Source organism: Camelus ferus, chromosome 14, assembly GCF_009834535.1.
Source record: "Camelus ferus isolate YT-003-E chromosome 14, BCGSAC_Cfer_1.0, whole genome shotgun sequence".
In the NCBI taxonomy this organism is placed as follows: domain Eukaryota; kingdom Metazoa; phylum Chordata; class Mammalia; order Artiodactyla; family Camelidae; genus Camelus; species Camelus ferus.
Window position 1 is genome coordinate 62,792,750 of NC_045709.1, and position 11,801 is coordinate 62,804,550.

At 37.0% G+C, this 11,801-nt stretch overlaps 1 pseudogene; it reads left to right on the forward strand.

Annotated features, from left to right (window-relative positions):
* Window positions 1-9,839: 9,839 nt before the first annotated feature.
* LOC102520077 lies at window positions 9,840-11,156 on the forward strand (annotated as a pseudogene).
* Window positions 11,157-11,801: the final 645 nt, after the last annotated feature.

Here is an 11,801-nt window from a genome sequence, read left to right on the forward strand (position 1 = left end):
AACACGATGGCCCAGACCAGCTTCAGTGTTACTCAGAACTCCAAATGGAGAAATTCCTCTCACCTTCAGATTTTTTAATAAAATAAAGTAACAAAAGTTAATGGCCTGCCAGATGTTCACCCCAGGGAGATTGCTTCGTTGAAATTGAAGGAATAACTTAATTTTGAATTTATGGGAAAATTTCCCTTCCATTTTTCTTTGTTTGTCCCAAGTTGCTTTTTTTTTTTTTTATTGAGTTATAGTCATTTTAAAAGGTTGTGTCAAATTCCAGTGTAGAGCACAATTTTTCATTTATACATGAACATACATATATTCATTGTCACATTTTTTTTCACTGTGAGCTACCACAAAATCTTGTATATATTTCCCTGTGCTAGACAGTATACTCTTGTTTGTCTATTCTGCATATGCCTACGTTGCTTTTTAGCTTTGTTGACCAATGTCAAATGTGCCACATTGGGACTCTCCCAGTGCTTACTCATCTTTGCATTAGAACAAGATGTGCTTAACTTGCCCTTTATTTTTCTTTCTCACCAGAGTACAGCTGGAGTTAGCAATAAAATTATTCTGAAACTAACAATTGCTCTGACAATTTTTGATCAGCTCAACAGAAAATTAATCAAATGAATCAATGAAAATATCTTAAAGCATAGTTAGATATTGAAGCTGTAGCATTCTTGAAACAAAGCACTTTATTTTTCAGCTTTCATATTTAGGACCTGTGGGTGTGTTTTGTTAAGCACCTTTGAAAATGAAATCAAAACACTGCACTTGGATGGTCTCCAAGGTTATAAAAAGATATAATAGTGGAGGAGTCAGCCTTTTCAAAGTAGTTTGGGGTTAAAGAGTAGGGAATACATGTGTGTTTGTCTTGGGAAGGGTTCACTGAAGCAAGAAGGAGAAAGGGGAAGCAAAGGAGGGGAGCTAAGAATGCAAAAAGAATAAAAGCAATTCGCTATTCCTAAAATTATAGAGCCATATTTATTGATAGTTTTAGGAGTAAGTTTAAAATCCATCCTCATGTGGAAGGAAGTCTGCACAAATGCTAGGTAAATCTCAGTTTCTACTCTCTTCTTGAGTGGCTCCCAATCTTTGAAGTACAAACAGAAATCACCTAAAAACTTACTCAGTGTGTGGACTACCAGACCTCATCCCGAGAGAATGTACACTTTGGAAGGCATTTCAGTAAATTTTCCTTCAGGAGGTTCAGGATCAACATCTTGAAAAACACTGATTTAGAGTCTTACAATAAAAAAAAAAAAAAAAAACTAAGATAATTTTACCTAACAATTATGAATGGCTTTCTTTCCCTTGAGATCAACAAAAATCAAGTTAGGTTTTTAAATGAATATTATAAGAGTTTTACAGTTAACTGAAAGAGAAGATTGATACCTAATAAATATTTGTTGAGTACAATTGAAAGAATAAATTTGTAAACAGATTTCCCAACATGTGCACTCTGGATACTCAAAATTTCTAATCTGGAATAAGAACCCTACATAACACTGACTTAACTGTCTTCACAATTAGCTATTTAAAACCAATTCTTGTGTTACTTTAAACCAAAGTAAGCAAAAGAAATATATTAATAGGCAGTATATATAAAGTTTTCTCAATTGGAAGATACTAATCTAATGTCCTAGCTCTTGTTCATTGGTGGTGAAAGCAACAAAATGCTCAGTACTCACCAGTGAAATAAGACAAGCAAGCAAAAAATATATTATTCACCTAAATTTTCCCTTTAAAAGCAGTGTTTCCTAAAGTTCAGTTATCCATATAACATCTTCATAATTTGGGCCATATCTTTTTAAGACACATGCCATGGAAATGATGTATCATGGAAAAGAAAGCAGGCATTGCTATAGACACTACCTATTTTATTTCACACTAATTCCAGTTATTTCCTGAAATCTCTGGTTTATTTTGTTAGCTCTATTCCCTTACCCCACATTTAAATAAAATATCTCAGCTATTAAAGTTAAAAAGTGTTTGTTCTTCTACCACCTTATATTAACTCATATTCTAACAGTGGTTTATTCATAGCATTTTAAGAAACCACACTCAGGGCCCAATCCCAGGAGCCCTCAGATACTCTCACACTCACCTATGAATGAAGGATTGCTCCAACCTTTCCATGTATAGGAAAGTCTTTAAATGTTTAAAATAATTTAACCTTAAAGAACCAAGCATCTCATCCCAATGACCTTTGACAAAGAAATATGGAATTGGTGACTTTAAATGTCTTTGTTCACCTCCTCCACACTTCCAAAATTAAAGCTAAATTGAAGCAGAAGGCCCCAGACCACCTCCAGGATCACTTTCTATGTTATATAGGGGAAAATCCTTAAATCTACATGATTCATTTTGCCAATAGAACTCAGACTAAAATAAGGTAGATACTATTTCTAAATTACTGACATAAACATCTCTATCCATAGATTTACCTAAGGAGAAGAAGCCTTAGTACTATGGATGACATTATTTTCTAATTTGTTTAAAAGTCTGCCTTGTATGTGGTTTGTTTTATTGTGTTACATTTTACCCAAGTTATTTCTACTTCATGTCTGATTTGGGGTTTAGAAGAAAACAGATAATTGGCCTAAGTACCATGAAGTATATAATAAGGATGTGTATGTTATTATTATATATCATCAAGACACAGGAGTAAGGGTAAAAGTGTTGCCCTCAACCTTCAAAATGCTTCTGAAATTCATCTTTACATTGAAAATAATACCTGTATCAGTAGGCATTTGAGGAGCAAAGCTTAACAGAGCAACATTTGTATTTCAAACTAATATGTATTTGGTCTCAAAATAAGTCAAGTCCACTGAGGAAATTGAATACTATTTGGATATTATTGGGACTTTGCACATGAAATAACATGGATGTTAAATTGGGAAATGTTTAACTGGTCCATGATCTATTTTAAACTTTTGCATTTTTTAATTTATTTAAAATGGTAATTTTTAATCTCTTAAGTGATCAAGCCTTTCTATTTGTCTTTTCAGAATTACCAACTGTTCTTCTCTATCCACAGTATACTGTGAAATGAAGGTATGCAAGTAATGTAGCTTTATAGTCTCACTAAAACTTACCACTTTAATGTGATTAAACCTCAGTATAAATAAGTTTATCAAGTTAATAAGGTATTTCAGTTTTCTACCAAGATGAAATATACAAATAAACCATGTGACTAACTATTTTACTTTCAGGTTCTGCTATGATTATACATAAAACTACCCCCACTGAGTGTATACTAAGGGATCCATGCATATTCTGAGAAAAAGTGTTCAGGAAGCCCACAGTCTCCTTGGAGTGAAAAAAGGAATCAAATTATTAAGTCACAATAATATATAAATGTATGTGGTAATAATGGAAAGGGCACAAGTTTGTGACAGTAGTGAGGAGAAAGACAATTGTCCAATTTGTGAGATGTCTTAAGAAGGTAATTTCAAATTTATATTATTAAATAGGTATCTTCTCTTATGACTACCATATAATGCTAATAGCAGTTATGAATTAATACAGGTGACCATATATAAAACACTAATCCTACAACAGGTACTTAGTAAGTATTTTACATACAATATATTATTTCATGTTTCTAACAACCCTATGAAATAAATATTATGATTCCCTCCACTTACAGACAGTGAAGCTAAGGTTTAGAAAAATTAGTTACCAGAGCCTCCTAGCTAGTTAATAATGGATTGAGAACTCAAACTAGATTTGCCTACTTCCAACACCTGAAGACTTGACCACTAAGCTGTAGATCACATTGTGAGCAAGTCCTTTGGGGATTGTGGGGAAAGTGTAAAGCTACCTGCATCAAACCTGACATCTCTTTAAAATTTTGAGTTTTATCATCTAAATTCCTATGAATGCTGTCTTTACTCAAAAACAACAGTAAATGTTTATTTTAATGCTCAAGCTTTGGAAACTCTCCAAAAAACACTGTGGTTACATTTTCACACTTTCCATGAAGATAGTGGCATTTATCTTCCTGCTTTATGTGCCTCTATGACATGTCTGTGGTTTGAGAATGTCAGTTAAATGATATATGGGAATTACAAAAAGAGATACTATAAAAGAAAATAAAGTTTTCAATAAAGGTGAGGCATTCAAAACAGAGGAAAATAAAAAGTGGAAACTATTTGACATCATAAATGAACAAAGTTAGTACAGTAATGCCTTATCATCTGTGATTTTGGCAATTATGTTTTTGTTTTTCTATAGAATAATTATAACTGCATAAAATTTTAAACTATATGCATATATTTCTACATAGAATAGTTCCAAACCCTGTAAGCAAAATAGTCTACCAGAATTATTACTTCTGCACTTTTTTGGACCACTTAAATGAGTCTAGGGGATACTGTAGGTATAAGGCATCATTTAAACCCCACACTCTCAATATGTGGATAGAAATGTAGAAATACATGTTCTTCAGGATCTTCATAATTTGTGGATGTGCCAAGTAGTATGTTTGGCTGAGACTTACTAAAAATGCAAAAAAGAATTTAAGCATAAGAAATCAAATTTCAAGTCAGTAAGGGTTGGCTTGAAAACTGAAAAAGAATATCACTTTGCATAACATAAAACTTCTAGGAGAATCTGCCTCAGCAGATTACAGATTACACCACTTCAGCAATATTTCCTGAAGAACTAAAAGTGATTCCAGAGAAAAGTTACCTACCTGTGTGTGTGTGTGTGTGCACTTAACTAGTGCTTTGGTTTCAATGTGATGAATCAATTTAAGGCAGATTTCTAACTCAGATTGATCTAGTTTATTATGGACATGAATTTTTACTACAATTTTTCTTTATAAGGTTTAACTTTAAAAAATACATTAAATGCAGTTTTTTTTTTTTTTGCATCACCTTGGTCTAGTCAACTATAGTGTTGCCAAATACTGTTCTTTTCAGTAATACAATACCTATGGTTGGCAATGGATCACTGTGCAAAAAATAGATGCCAGGATAACATAGTCTGCTGAAGCTGTGGGACATGGATTTGGACCCAAGACTTTTTCAATGCAATTGATTACACAATTCAGGGCATTCTTTCTCCCCAGACTTGATTTCTCATCTCAGGCTCAAAGTGTTTGGAGTGTTCTCTGATATCTCCCTACTTCAGGTCCCATATTTAATAATCAAGTCCTGTAGTTCCACTGTCATGGATCTTTCAAATCAATTTCTTCCTTTCTATTCCCATTGCCACCACCATATTTCAGACTTGCGTTATCACAATCTGTTCTCTCACAATACAGGCTTCATGCTAATCAATTCTGGAAATGCCATCAGTTTAATGTTCATAAAATGCAATTCTGGACATGTCACTCACCTGCTCAAAAATTTTCAACAGCTCCCCAATGCCTAGAGAATAAAGTCTATACTTCTTAGCTTAAAATTCAAAGCGTTCTATGTATTATAATTATTGGTGAATGTTTGGTTTCTTCCTAGATGGTGGGACAGAGCTTTTCCTTTATGCATACAAAGTAATTGGCACAGAAATTTATGCATAGAAGCATGTATTAATTCTTATAGATTCTATCATGACTCATGTATCTACTTTTCTCAATTCCAACTAACATTCAATTATCATAGGGTTATGCTCTCTTACTTTTAATTTTCTCTGGATGATAATATTGGTTACTTCAGAAATTTTTTTATTGTATTTTTTTCAGACTTAAATATCAGAGATTAGTTTATCAAAAGTAGACCACTTTTTTAAATATTATTGATAAGAGTAAAGAAGAAAAGACATTCTATTACTTATTGGTGGAGCATAAAATCCTTGAGATCAGAGATTTACTCTAATCTTAAATCCTCCTCAATCTACCTTTACATCCTTCTTCAGTTTCTCAGAAACCTTATATGAGTCCAACAAATGTGTTCACTAACTTCTGAATGTCCAGCCTTGGAGGAATCAGATAAGAGAAGAAAGTGTCAAATGGTATTTTCAAAGGCCATATTTGTCAAAACTGATCACTTTATTTTGCTGTGAGTTAGATTATACTGCTGTTTATCAGTCTGCCTCTCCCTGCACAGAGAATGATCACAGGTGAATTTCCACATGGATAATTTGGAAGGGAGATCACTTATCAGATCTGTGTTCAGTTCAGAACTAAAAATACTATTGGGGCCCCATGAATGTTAAGTAGCACTAAGAATAATAATAACCAATGTCTTATTAGTACCTGTGCTCCTGAGTACACATACTTGAAATTTTTTCCAATTACAATTCAAGAACATTTCAGTTCCCTTTATTCAAGACCACTATTCAGGCTCTTCTGGAAATGTTTTATTTAGGTTGCATATCTCTTCTCCATGATCTCTGATTTAGAATTCAGCTCTCTAATAATGAGTAGAAATTGGAGTCTGAAAGAGAAAAAAAAAATTTCTTAAATGATGAATGCTACAGGCACACATTGTCTTAATCTGAAAAGAAATAAAAAAGAAACCCTAAAATATTTTCCTAAACTGCTAAAATGCTTGGGCTTTGAAAACAAAGAAAAAAGGCAAATTACAATACAATTTAACTACATTTTTAAAATATCCATGATCACATCTTTGACATTACAGCATAATGACATGAGTAATATCAAAAACTGGTTTGAAAGGATTTGAGTGGTGTTCTCTAGGCAAATGCAGGCCCTAAGGAGACGTGCGTTGTGGGCATAAGTAAAAAGAAAAAAAATACATTTTTCTTTTTGTGGTAGTGGTTGCAGTCATTGCTGTTGCCACTGATAATAAAGAAAAAGGCCTGATCTCTCTAGGAAAGCTATGTTCAACCCTTTCCCTGAGCTACAGTTTACTCTCCTATTCACACCTGAGGGCACTGGGGTGGCCAAGTAAGCACTGTAACGAGATCTGAAAGAAAGAAAAAAAACTTTCAAAATAAAGCATCACTGTTTATCCCCAGCTCAGAGAATTGGGGAAATTCAATGTGAGACTTCCCTATTTTTAACTGTGGAGCAGGCTGTTTTCCTTTGACTCTTTTGTAAACCCATATCTATTTGACCACTCCTGGAAGAAACAGAAATAAAAACATCCAGTCCTGGAGCATCTCAGTACTTTAAGTTCGGAGTGCTTTTAGGGTCCAGCTGAGGCAACAGGGCACACATAGCCAAATGACTGCTTGCTAAGGGAGGACTGAAAGGACATGATGGACACAGAAGCAATGTGGACAAGTGTCTTTGTGAGGAAATCTGCCAACTTGACAATGTCTTGTCCTGGAAATAAGGATGCATTTAGAACCACCTTATTTTTAAATGACCACCATGAAAATAGCTGTTAAGTATTAAACAGGTGTGTGCTATCCGTGATTGTATTTGGATCTCCCAGCTTAGTGGTGTCATAGAACTTATGAATGAGACAGATAAAGTGGCATACTTCCTGCATGGATTAAAATTCTGTATGAAAGTCAAAATAAAGTGCTGCACACCTGCCACATTTGAGGAAACATAGTCATGATTCCTAAGATGCTTATCTAAACTTTTCTGGACTTAAACTCTCAAATGGATCAGCTGAAAAAAATTCAGATATTTGTAAGTTACAGAAAATCACAAAAGCTTCTGGGGAGCATATATCAGTTCCAAATCTCTTACTCAGGCTAGCTTCAAAATTACATTTACTCTGACTCCTGAATGTGTGATCTAAGATCACTGATATTTGTTAATTACTGCAAAATTTAAAACAGTGACTTAGAACAAATAAAAGCATAGTTTAAAAAATCTCCAGTTTCAATGTTCTACACTTGAATTAGTTAAATTTTAAAATAGATACATAAACTCTATTTGGCAGGTGAAATAAAAACTTGCAAAATATTTTGAAATTTTCCCTCAGAATTTTGCTATTTTATAAATATTATTTTTTCTTCCTTTTTTCTTCGGTATAAGTTAAGACTAATTGAGCTTTTTCTGAAAATATCTCAGCTCAGTAATTCAGAAAATTCTTCTCTATTCTCAATGTTTTGCTATGCATTATACAATGTAAAATAACTAAGACATTAGTCTATATCATCAAAAAATGTATTCTATGAGTGGAAATTACATGTTAAAAAAACACAAATATAATATATGATGAATTAATTGCCTTAAGTGAGATACAAAATAATTGACAAAATAAAAAATTTTAATTAAAACTTATGTTTTCAAAATTAAAGACAATATTAAGACACATCTCAGACAAATGGAAGAATTTCAACAGAGGTAAAAGATTAGGCCTTCTTGGAAAAAGAGAATATTTTAATCAATATTAAAATAGGTATAATAAAATTATCTTTGTAGATCAGTTAGGGTCTCAGAGAGCCTGGAACAATGCGTACATAAAGAGAATGTAGTTCATTAAAATGCAAAGGACAAGACAACAAAGGAGGTAAGCTCCATGACATCACTCTTGGACATATTTTTTTGGATCTGACTCCAAAGACAATGTAACAACAAAAGCAAAACTAAACATGGAACTACATCAAACTAAAAAGCTTCTGCACAGGAAAGGAAACCATCAACAAAATAAAAAGGCAACCTATTGAATGGGAGAAGATACTTGCAAATCATGTCTGTTAAGGGGCTAATATACCAAATATGTAAAGAATTCATACAATTCATTATCAAAAAAAAAAAAACAACTATATTAAAATATGGGTAGAGAGTTGGAATAGACATTTTCCAAAGAAGGCATACAGATGGCCAACAGGCACATGAAAAGATGCCCAACATCACTCATCATCAGGGAAATGCAAATCAAAACCATAATGAGATATTACCTCATACCTGTCAGAATGCTATTATCAAAAGGACAGGAAACAATACATGTTGGCAAGGTTGTGGAGAAGGGCAATCTTCATGCGCTGTTGGTAGTAACGTAAAATGGCACAGCCACTATGAAAAATAGTACAGAGGTTCCTCAAAAATTTAAAAATAACTACCATATGATCCAAGAATTCCTCTCCTGGGTATTTATTGGAAGAAAATGTAAACACTTATTTGAAAAGATATAGGCATCCTTATATTTATTGCAGCATTATTCACAATAGCCAAGATATGGAAGCAACCTAAGTGTCCTTCAACAGATAGATAAATGAATAAATATGATGTAATATTTATATATATCATACTATTGTGGAACATTATTGGAATATTATGGTCATAAAAAGAATGAAATCATGCCACTTACAGTAACATGGATGGACCTAGAAGGTATTATGCTAAGTGAAATAAGTCAGATATAGAAAAATACTGTATGATTTCACTTTGATTTGGAATCTTAAAAAAAGAGAACAGAAGAACAAACATAGCAAACAGAAATAGATTCCTAGACACAGAGAACAAACAGGTGGTTACCAGAGGGCAGGGGTGGAGGAGGCAGTGAAATAGATGAAGGAAATTAAGTGATACAAAATTCCAGTAACAAAATAAGTGAGTCACAGGGATAAAATATACATTCATGGTGATCATTTTGTAATATATAGAAATATCAAATCATTATGTTGTACATCTAGAGCTTAACATGATGTTGTAGATCAATTATAATTCAATTAAAAATATATGGGGGGCACCTGCACACAGGCAGCTTCGCGGAATTGCTGCTCAGAGGGCCAGCACCTGGGGTGGGGGAGGGGGCCATGGGGCAGGGGGCGGCCGCAGCACCGGGAGCTGGCTAGAGACGGCGAGTGGCAGTGGGAGGGGGGGCAACCATGGGCTTGGCTCAGCATGGGGATGGTCCCACAGGTGCCTGCGGCAGCTAACAGCATCCAGACTTTTCCGGAGGAAGTCCTCCTTCATCAGCCACAGAAATGAAACTAGAAAAAAATCAATGAGAGTAAGGAGCTGAATACAGACACGGCCTCCTACTGCTGCTCCGCGTGCCACAGGGACGAGGACTTGGGGCTTGGCCAGCCTGTCCGGAGGCGGGCCAAATCCTGCAGCCTGTCGGCCTTGCCTGCCCTGGCGAGCACCAGGGAGTTCAGGAGGACCTGCTCTCTGCATGAGCCCTGCCCGGTGACCACTTTTGGACCAAAGGCCTGCGTGCTGCAGAACCCCCAGACCATCATGCATATCCAGGACCCTGCCAGCCAGTGGTTGAACAAGCCCCCAAAGTGCATCCTGGTCATCAAGAAGATCCGGAACACCAGCCTGCTCCAGCCCTTGAAGGAGCTCTGCGTGCACCTGATGGAGGAGAACAACATGGTCGTGTATGTGGAGAAGGGCCTGGAGGACCCAGCCATAGTGAGCGATGGCTGCTTCGGGCCAGTGAAGAGGAGGTTCTGCACCTTCAGGGAAGATTATGATGACATTTCTAATCGTATCGACTTCATCATCTGCCTGGGAGGAGATGGGACCCTGCTTTACACCTCCTCACTCTTCCAGGGCAGCGTGCCTCAGGTCATGGTGTTCTACCTGGGCTCCCTGGGCTTCCTGACCCCCTTCAGCTTTAAGAACTTTCAGTCCCAAGTTCCTCAGGTGATACAGGGGAACACAGCTGTCCTTCTTTGGAGCTGGCTGAAGGTCAGGGTCGTGAAGGAGCTGAGGGGGAAGAAGGTGGCTGTCCCGAACAGGATGAGCAAGAACAGGGTGCTGGCCGCTGCCCTGGACACAGAGGTCAGGAAGCAGTTCATGCAGGACCAGATCCTGAGCAAGGTCATGATTGACAGTGGCCCCTCTTCCCAGCTGTCCAACGTGGACATCTGTCTGGATGGGCACCTAATCACCACAGTGCACAGTGACGCCTGTCCTTCAGGTGTGATCATCTCCACCCTGATGGGCAGCACGGCATGCATGGCCATGGCTGGCGCATCCATGATCCACCCCAACGTGCCAGCCATCATGATCACCCCCATCTGCCCTCACTCGCTGTCCTTCCAGCCCATTGTGGTCCCCGTGGGTGTCGAGCTCAAGATCATGCTGTCACCAGAAGCAAGGAACACTGCGTGGGTGTCCTTTGATGGATGCAAGAGATGAGATCCACCATGGAGACAGCATCAGCATCAGCACCTCTTGCTACCCGCTCCCCTCCATGTGTGTCTGGGACCCCATGAGCAACTGGTTTGAGAGGCTGGTGCAGTGTCTGCACTAGAATGTGCAGAAGAAACAGTCCCACTTTACGGAGGATGAGGATGGGGAGGAGATTGGGGAGAAGGGGACAGGAAGCTAGGACTGTGCTCTGTGTCCCGCTCTGGTTGGGCCAGCCTGCATGTGCACACTGTGAGCAGGCACCTGCCCAGTGCCGGAGCAGGCGTCGCATCACCTCTGCCTGTGGCCAGAGGAAGGGCCTAGAATCTGCCTTCTGTCGACCAGATCAGCTGTTTTTCACGTTTTAAATCTGACTTCTTTTCTTCATTTCTAAGCAAGCAAGTGAGCAGCGGCTGGGGCTCTGAGGTCAACCTGTGCTCACCCACCATGCATTCTATCAGAGCCCGGACCTAGGCAGGGATGGCTGAGCCAGGTGGGCTCTTTGTAATTCCTTGTCAGGAAACTTCCATAAATCAGTCTATTGAAACTCAGAGGGGATCAGAATGGATGGTCTGTCCTTTGCTACTGAAAATAAATGTCTCTTAGCCACCCCCCCCAAAAAAAAAATGAAAAAGAAAAAATAGATACTGGAAGAAAATGTATCAAAATGCTAATGCTGTTCATCTCTGCAGGGTGGGGATTATGGATGATTATTAATTTTTACCTTAAGATTTTATGTATTTCTACTTGACTACAACGAACAAGTGTCATTTGTAAAATTAGAAAACAATAAATCTCATTACAAATGAAAAGAATAAGAGAAATGAATAATTGTTTATAATGAGAT